Genomic DNA, 9356 nt, shown 5'->3' with positions numbered 1-9356 from the left:
AATATGCACCTGTAATAGTTTTACCCTTTTCCAGATAGTCGATGAGGATTATTCCTTGCGAATCCCAAAAGACAGTCGCCATAATCTTTCCGGCCGAAGGAACGGTCTTCGCCTTTTTTGGCGCAGATTCCCCCCTTGGTAACCCATTGTTTAGATTGTTCTTTGGTCTCAGGAGTGTAGTGATGTATCCATGTTTCATCCACAGTGACGAAACGACGCTTAAAGTCCTGCGGATTCTTCTGGAACAGCTGCAAACCGTCCTTGCAACACTTCACACGATTTCGTTTTTGGTCAAGCAAAATGTTGATGCAAAATATTATGTACCCGTTCATTCGAGATGCCCACAGCACTAGCAATCTCACGCACCTTCACTCTTCTGTCTTCCATCACCATATCATGGATTTTATCAATGACTTCTGGTGTAGTAACCTCAACAGGGCGTCCAGAACGTTCAGCGTCACTTGTGCCCATATGGCCACTCCGAAAATTTTGAAACCACTTATAAACTGTTCTAATCGAAGGTGCAGAGTCACCATAATGTTTATCAAGCTTCTCTTTAGTCTCCTGAGGCGTTTTGCCTTTTATAAAGTAGTGTTTAATCAACACACGAAATTCTTTTTCGCCCATTTTTTGAAAATCACTCGACTTCCTCGATTCAAACGAATGCCAAACACAAAGAAATAGACCGATCTGGCTGAAACTTGGTGTGTGTTCTTCCAAGAGATGCTACTAACTAAACATAACCTCGATTCGTGCCAGTGGTGCTATCTCTCTGACTTTGCACGGACTTTTCAAACGACCCTCGTACAAATAGATGATCATCTAACAGTCGAAACGTCAAGAAAGAATTTAAGAAAATCAAAATGAAAGTTTTGAAAAAAAAAAAAAATTAAAGTTCAAGAACAAATTAAATGAATTCGGAAATCAATAGAAACTGCATTTTAAAGCATATAATGCAAACAATTTTAAGTTCGAAGCCATTAAATAAACTGCAACAATAATAAAACAAAAAAAATATCAGAATAAGATTAACTTTGCATTCAGTAGGATTATCTACACTTGGTAATAACACGTGTTCATACTAAATCTGCATTGAATAAATTTTGGTTATAAAAAATGTGGGTAGGTTCTTAGTGCTGGATAATAGAGTTTCATGCATCATCAGAGGTCGATTATAGTATAGTATAGAGATTTCGACTTCGTTTCTGTCTTATATTATTGCTCTCACATTATTTCATTATTTTAACAAAATTTTAGACGATTCATTTATATTTTTTGAATAAAACATTACATATCGTGTAACCATCCTTATTCAGTCAGCAAGTGTAGTTCGAAACGGTAAGGTACATAAATGAAATTAAAATCTCTGCACCAAACTGATTATTCTACTAATGGACGCAAATCCGTTACCGGTTAGGGATACAATAAACATGCGTGTTAAGACGGATAAAATAAAAGAAATTTAAGATTCTTTCGCAAAAAAAAAGTACTTTAAGTAAAATTTGAATAAGTAAAGTGGATTTAAGTTGTAGTGAAGGGAGTATTTTACACCAGACACATAATTTTTATTCATGTAAATATCAACTTACAATAATAAATAAGAAATTACTTGAGAAAATGCGAGTTAAAAGTTAATATTACTGCAAATATTGAATAAAACAGTTTGAAACATTCACTTTCAAACAAAAAAGTTTTGTTCAGACTAATTGTTCAAATAAAATGAATTCTTAGAAGGAAGTTTCACAAAAGCCATGTGTTTAAAGGACAAGAGGAAACACAAATGAACTGCACTTTCTGCAAGCATCTTTTTGAAATATTATGCAGATACTGGCGTACCGTTTAATGTATAAATAATGAAAAATTAATTTAAAATTTAATATTCTCATGCATATTCAGGGGAAAACTTTATTGGATTTGCATGTCAGTTTCATCTTGCAAACAATCAACTTTAAATGTTCGAAACAACTGTTTTTGAACGTTCAACATTTGAATATTCAGTTTTCTAGAATAAGATAAAGTAAAATTAACTTTGCATTATAATCATAATAATGCTTTGAAAATCTTACATTTCTTGTAAAAAAAAAAAAAAAATATTTTAAACGTTCATGGTTAGAATTGTAAGTTAACTCTCTTACTGCAGAGTGTAGCTCTGATGGACAACATAAATTATTCTGTCTCCTAAGAGAACAGTCTGTTGAATATTTTTCGAACTAAACTGTGTTGTTGATGTTCAACTATATGTCTATTTCTATTTTAGGAAGTCACAGTATGTTCTAATAACAATAGTGATTTTATTACTAAAGCTAATCTTATTGTTAAAAAAAACGTTGAATTTTGTAAAAATATGTTGTTTTTTTTTGCCTTTATTGATGCTACAATCAGCGCGTTAGCGCTATAAGTAACAATGATAACAGTAGAGCAACAAATGATAAGGTAACGAGTGGAGAAGTTACCCAGTGGTAACACTCCAAAACATTAGACGGTTAGTCACTCTCTTCACTTCAGAGGAGATCACGAGGCCACTGCCTTTTAAGGCGTCTTTTCGGGTTGTCAGGAAGAGTTCTTGAAGAAAAATTTTTGAGCTAGAGGATTTATATGAGATTGCAAGCTGAAGTGGAGTTTTCTGTATCGTGTTTTAGCAACTTGGGTGACAAAAGGAATGTTAAGGTCAGTGTGTATAGTCAGGTTGGAGACATAAAATGGAGCGTGTACGTACAATAGTTCGAAGTATTTTAGATTGAAGAGATTGAATTCTTTGGAGATTGGAGAGTTTGGTTGAACCCCACAGCTCTATTCCGTGCGCCCCGTTGTAAAAATATAAACCATAATTTTATAATAATTTATAAAAGAATTTTCTCAATTTTTTGTGCCGAGTATTGAAACGTTAGTCTAGAACAACGGAACGTGCCATTCTAACAATGACAACAGTATATTAATAAGTCAAGTTAGTTCTAATTTTTAGTTACACTCAAGTTCTTGAATTGTTCTAATTTATCTCTTCAGTCGCCCTTGAAACTTGGCTGCCATCATTACATAGAGAAATATTAAATCTGGATAACTGCGTCACCAAAGTAAATAAAACGACCTCGTCCACAAACACAAATTTACAAATTTAATTAATAAATCCAGACCGCAATAATTTACAGTCAGGATCAGAGAACAGTGCGAAAAACCTCATAGCTTGGCACAGTTCAGTACAGAATTGCTGCTGCCAGAGTATGTAGGTGAACAAAGAGTAACAGGAGAGCCAAGTAAGGATAAAGGTGGTAATACTTTATGTCCAGTATTAAAAGAATCACATATGTAATTCATTTTTTGTTCTACTTAATCCCTTAATACATTTATACTAAGGGACACAAGCTCAACTTGTCAAAATTATTACATTGCCCTAAATATATACTCTTAACATGACATTACTTATTCGTGGGATTAACTTAACTACGAATGAGTCTAACAACAATGTAGCAAATAAGTCCAGAAAAATATAAACTCTATTCCCTTTAATATTTCTAATGTTATTAGTCAGGGATTTTGAAACAATCCCTGAGGCCAAAAAAGGGCTGACTAAAATCAAAAATCCGGTTATTACTTAATTGAGGATTCGTAACTATGTTTTTTTTATAAGGTAGGTCGTCAGCCCCACGCTCAACCCCTGCTACTTTGGAGGACCTAGGAGGAGTTTTGACGGGGTTTACTCCCTTAGCCAAAGCTAACATCCAGGGAAGGTAACCCTGAATTGTGTACTGTGGTGCCTTTGTCTGTAAAAAATGGAGAAGAGCGGCCCAAGAAAGGGATGAATGGCACAACATTTTTGAGGCGGCCAAGGTCCTTCATGGACTGTAGTGCCAAGCAAGAAGAAGTAGAAGAAAATGACAAATAACAAATTGCAATAGAAAGAGTTTGAATTATAAGAATGCAAAATAGTCCGCCATTCAGTCTTGTTATTTGTAAAACTTATTACTGGTCTAACTATTTAATTATTATTATTCTTAGCTTGTCAGAAAAGAATTGCTTCGGAGCTGTGAAACCAGTGAACCATCGAAGACAAACGGAATTTGGCGAGTTTCCCCGATCAGTTTTGGTTGCAACCGCAATATGCACCTGGCCTATGTAAAATTGCTATGGCAACAAGCTGTAAAAAAAAAAAAAAGAGAAGAAATTCATTAGGGCATTGGCTTTTAGAACTGCAGTCAGAATGCAGCCCTGCTGTGTAGCAGCATGCTTGATTCAAAATTTAGACTTTATCCAGTACAGGTTTCTAAATAATTTCTTAAATTGTGTAAATTATGATCAATTAAAATTACCAGCCATTGTTTTATATAATGCTTGGAATATTTTCATAATGTAAAAATTCAAAATTTTGCATTTAATTTTTAATTTGGGGACTGTGCAAAAACGTGTAACTTAAACCGAGATCTTAACTGAGAGCTTAAAGTGTTTACCTAAGATTTTAAATTCATCCGCCAGTAGGATGAAGGTCTCACCATTAGGTCTAGAAAAATTTAAAACATTACTCTTAGAAGAATTAAAATAAACTATCTCTATTTTTGGATTGTGAGGTTGAGCTTGTCTGGTTGATGTATTGAAAGACTAAAGACTTAAAACAATATTTACTGTAATTATACTTAGGGATAACTAAATTAATGACTGGAATATGAGCAATGTTCAATTATAAATATCAGAACTAACTATAAACGGTTAGACAATTCGATGAAAGTAAACACCTTCTTCGTTGAATAGCTGGTTTTTGAACAAACTTGCATCCATTGGGTTCATTATATACGAGGGTCGTTTGAAAAGTCCGTGCAAAAATAAAAACTACTTAATTTTTTGGGGTAAACCTTTTTTATTTTTCAACATAGTCTCCTTTTAGGCTTATACACTTCGTCCAACGCTGCTCTAGTTTGTTGATCCCTTCCGAATAATAGGATTTGTCCAAGTCTGAAAAATAGCCATTCGTTTCTGCAATCACCACCTCGTTTGAATAAAATCTTTTTCCCGCCAGCCATTTCTTCATATTGGAAAACAAATAGTAGTCCGAGGGAGCAAAGTCTGGAGAATAGGGGGGATATGAAACGAGTTGGAACACTATTTCCATTAATTTTGCGACCACAACTGCTGAGGTGTGAGCTGGTGCGTTGTCGTGATGGAAAAGGACTTTTTTGTGGGCCAATCGTGGGCGTTTTTCTTGCAGCTCGGTTTTCAAACGGTCCAAAAACGATGAATAATATGCAACTGAAATAGTTTTACCCTTTTCCAGATAGTCGATGAGGATTATTCCTTGCGAATCCCAAAAGACAGTCGCCATAATCTTTCCGGCCGAAGGAACGGTCTTCGCCTTTTTTGGCGCAGATTCCCCCTTGGTAACTCATTGTTTAGATTGTTCTTTGGTCTCAGGAGTGTAGTGATGTATCCATGTTTCATCCACAGTGACGAAACGACGCTTAAAGTCCTGCGGATTCTTCTGGAACAGCTGCAAACCGTCCTTGCAACACTTCACACGATTTCGTTTTTGGTCAAGCGTGAGCAATCGCGGCACCCATCTTGCGGATAGCTTTGTCATGTCCAAATGTTGATGCAAAATTTTATGTACCCGTTCATTCGAGATGCCCGCAGCACTAGCAATCTCACGCACCTTCACTCTTCTGTCATCCATCACCATATCATGGATTTTATCAATGATTTCTGGAGTAGTAACCTCAACAGGGCGTCCAGAACGTTCAGCGTCACTTGTGCCCATATGGCCACTCCGAAAATTTTGAAACCACTTAAAAAACTGTTCTAATCGAAGGTGCAGAGTCACCATAATGTTTATCAAGCTTCTCTTTAGTCTCCTGAGGCGTTTTGCCTTTCATAAAGTAGTGTTTAATCAACACACGAAATTCTTTTTCGTCCATTTTTTGAAAATCACTCGACTTCCTCGATTCAAACGAATGCCAAACACAAAGAAATAGACCGATCTGGCTGAAACTTGGTGTGTGTTCTTCCAAGAGATGCTACTAACTAAACATAACCTCGATACGCGCCAGTGGTGCTATCTCTCTGACTTTGCACGGACTTTTCAAACGACCCTCGTAGTTCAGTTCCTTCGATAAAACTCAATGGATATTAGGTAAAACAACTAGACTGCTTCAATAAAGTAAGGTTCACTTTGGTTTATTTTCAATTTTTTGAATTCTGAACACCCATTTAGAATGTTCAGCAGTTTTGCGTTTGTTTCTACTTCTAATACCATTACACTTGAAAGGGGAAAAAGTAGAGGAACCAGATTTTTTTTTTTTTTTGTCTCTCAGTTATACAATCAAATTTATTGTATTAATCTTCAAACTGCTGGTGAAGAGTGGCAAGTGTGCCAGTCTAGGAAGTTTATCAACGGAAGTTGATAAGAAGTTAGGGATACAAGTGCTTTATTAACACACTACCACCAAAAACCCGTCCACTAACAAACATAACTTTGTTCTACTTGCAAGTGAGTTTTTCCAAAGAGTTTTAGACCATAAAGAGATAAACTGGTAAAGTTGGCGGCAGACTGTAACGGAAGTTTTTGCCATGTCTCTATTTTCCTTACCTCCTATTTTACTTTAAATAATCTTCCTTAAAATTAGAAAATAATTTATATGTTACTAGAGAAATAACTATAATATTGTGGTGAAGTAAGCTGTTGAAGCCAAGTAACATTTAAGTAAAAATTCGAAGCTAAAAAATATTAAGAGAAAATCTTTATTCTCATTTGCTCTCTGTGCAACTGCAATGTGCATCATGATATATTCGTCTTTGTATTTATTATGTAAATATTTCGAATTTTTCTTCCGTTTTTTTAGTATATTGTAAAGTTTTTCTTAAAAAAAAAACTTTACTTTCACAACTAATGCCTGCCACTAGTTATTAAATATGTGGGTTTGATTACATAATAAAACTCGCTAAAGTTGTAAGTAATAACCTGATTTATTCACACATTAACATTAACTAACATGAACATTTACTAGCAACTAACGCTATTCATTACAGTCACCATTTACAACAGTCACAACAGTTTACTGTTACTTACTCACTTCGTAACGCCACAAAACTGTTCCCCGACTGACCACTGGTCCGCACTGCACCGAATTGCACTAGTCTCAGCTGCACTAACACAGCTCTACTCGTCAACTGACTAATTGCCCAACTAGCTACCACTGAAGCACTCCGCAACACTGACTCTCCAAGACTAACTCATAAACTTGACTAATAACTATAAACTCTAATAACTCCTTAAAACTTGCTTGAAACTCGATTAACACTATGATTGAAACTCAATTGAAACACTCACTTCTCCAGCTGTGTCGGCCTCCTTTTAACTGCGTGCCTCCCTCCAACTGGGACTGCCCTCCTCCAACTCTCTGAGCATAAGTTTCCACGCCCTCCTGACGTTCATTGGCTGGAGAAAACATACTGCCACCACCTCAGCTGTGAGCCGCCTCCTCCCATTCTCTGTCTCTCTCCAACTCCGTCTGTCTCACTCTCACCTGTCAATCACTGGCTGGGAAACACATATGCCACCACCCCAACTGAGGCCTTTCTCTTAGCTGGCTTTTACACAGGTCACTAACTCCTTGAACAATCTAGCCCTTTCCTTTCTAGTTCAAGTAAAAACCGGCCCTTTTGTCTACACAGTGGTGGCCTGTTACCGGCTTTAGTCGCTTAACCCCTAGAACAATCTAGGCCTTTCTTTTCTGCCACAAGTAGATACCGCCCCTTTTGTTTCTGCAGTGGCGGCCTGTTACTGACTTTGGTCGTTCAACCTCTAGAACAATCTAGGCCTTTCTTCTCCGCCCAGGTCAACTTCGTTACAATATTTTAAGAAATTGATTTAGTTTAATGTCTAAATATTTATTCTCCTTTATAATGTTTTGTAAAAACTGAAACTAGTTTCTTATAACATATTCAGCAACGTTCAGTCAGCTCAAAGCTTTAGAAACATCTCCCCTGCATCCTTGCACTCCTTCTGAAGGTCTAACCCCTCGCAAGGAAAAAGTCAGTATATGATAATATCTGCACTAGAAGCAGTAAGAAACCCACGTTACCCAAACCCAATTCGACCCTTTTTGGGCATTTTATTATTGTAGACTTCTCATCCTTCTCCAGTTGATACCCTATCAGTCTCTTCAAAAAAAAAGCTGACCTTTTTCTTCCAAGGCTTTAGCCCGTAACAGCCTTTAGGTGAAAAAAAAAACTCACGGATATCAGATTTTGGGTGTGAACCTTTTCTTCTACATCCTCAGCGCATTGCCTTTCCATCTTCTGTAAATTAAATTATCCCACACAGAAACTAAATATTCTTAAAAAAAAAAAAAAATCCTGGCAGAGCTTGTAACCTGCTCATGCAGCTATGTTTGTGGTTACATAACCCAATTCACGGTTATCTGGTCGTCTTGAAAGCAGTACCAGTTAAGGCTGTTAGTGTAGAAAGTGTAGGATATTTTCTTACAAATCCAGCAGGCTATGGTATCGTTCAAACAGCGCACTGTAGGAAGATGGTTGTTGCTATTGCAGAAAGATGCTGCACTTCTAGAGGATTCCTGCACTCTACTTAATTGATCCCAGTGCCTTGAGTTCAATTCCCCACCAATATTCACTTCATTATAGCATAGAACTCCTATTCTTTTAATTAATCCTATTTTCTATAAGATGTTCCATCTGGTCAATGGTTGGAGGTAATCTTCTTCTGATTGCTCGCGCTAAGAGATATATCCTTCTAATCGAAGGTACAACATTGCCGGAGACAAATAATTAATTTCATAGGGTGTACGAAGTCTCCAATCACTTCTCAATCCATTGCTTTTATACTACAAAACAGACCGGCAAGTTCTAAATTTATTGTTTCTCATATATTATTCAGGAAGTTTAGACACGTAGGGTAAACCATAAAAAGAAAATTATATTACAAGAAGATAGCAGAGTATGGCATCATCCTATTTAAGTTAAGCTATACATACCATCTCCTACCCAGCACATACTTCCTCTTCTTAAAATCCTACCTCTCCGACCGCTAATTCAGAGTAAGAGCGTCGTTGGATTCACGGCATAGTGTCTGTTCAAGCTGGCGACCAACAAGGCATCCAGCTAGGACACATCCTAAGCTGCTTTTATCCATCTAATACCTCTATCCATCCTAATACAATAATCACTACCTATGCGGACGATACAGGTTCGCTTTTCTTCTACCGGACTCTCTTGAAGTCTCTCAAAATATGCAGGGCCATTTTGACCTTATAACTAAATGATGTTCGCGTTGGTTAATTAAACTAACCGTCCATAAGTGCGCACAAATTACTTTTACACAAAGGAAACAAACCTCGAGAAAGTACTGATAAATA

At 36.6% G+C, this 9356-nt stretch overlaps 1 protein-coding gene across 1 annotated transcript in view; it reads right to left on the bottom strand.

Moving 5' to 3' along the window:
• The window catches only part of LOC141449560 (larval cuticle protein A3A-like), a 684900-nt gene that overhangs the window by 595708 nt on the left and 79836 nt on the right, over positions 1–9356 (bottom strand). The gene's annotated exons all lie outside the window — the stretch shown is intronic.

The sequence above is a fragment of the Rhodnius prolixus genome, unplaced genomic scaffold (assembly GCF_049639745.1).
Source record: "Rhodnius prolixus isolate KJV_2025 unplaced genomic scaffold, Rpr scaffold_2, whole genome shotgun sequence".
NCBI classification, from domain to species: domain Eukaryota; kingdom Metazoa; phylum Arthropoda; class Insecta; order Hemiptera; family Reduviidae; genus Rhodnius; species Rhodnius prolixus.
This window is presented reverse-complemented; position numbering and strand designations above follow the sequence as displayed.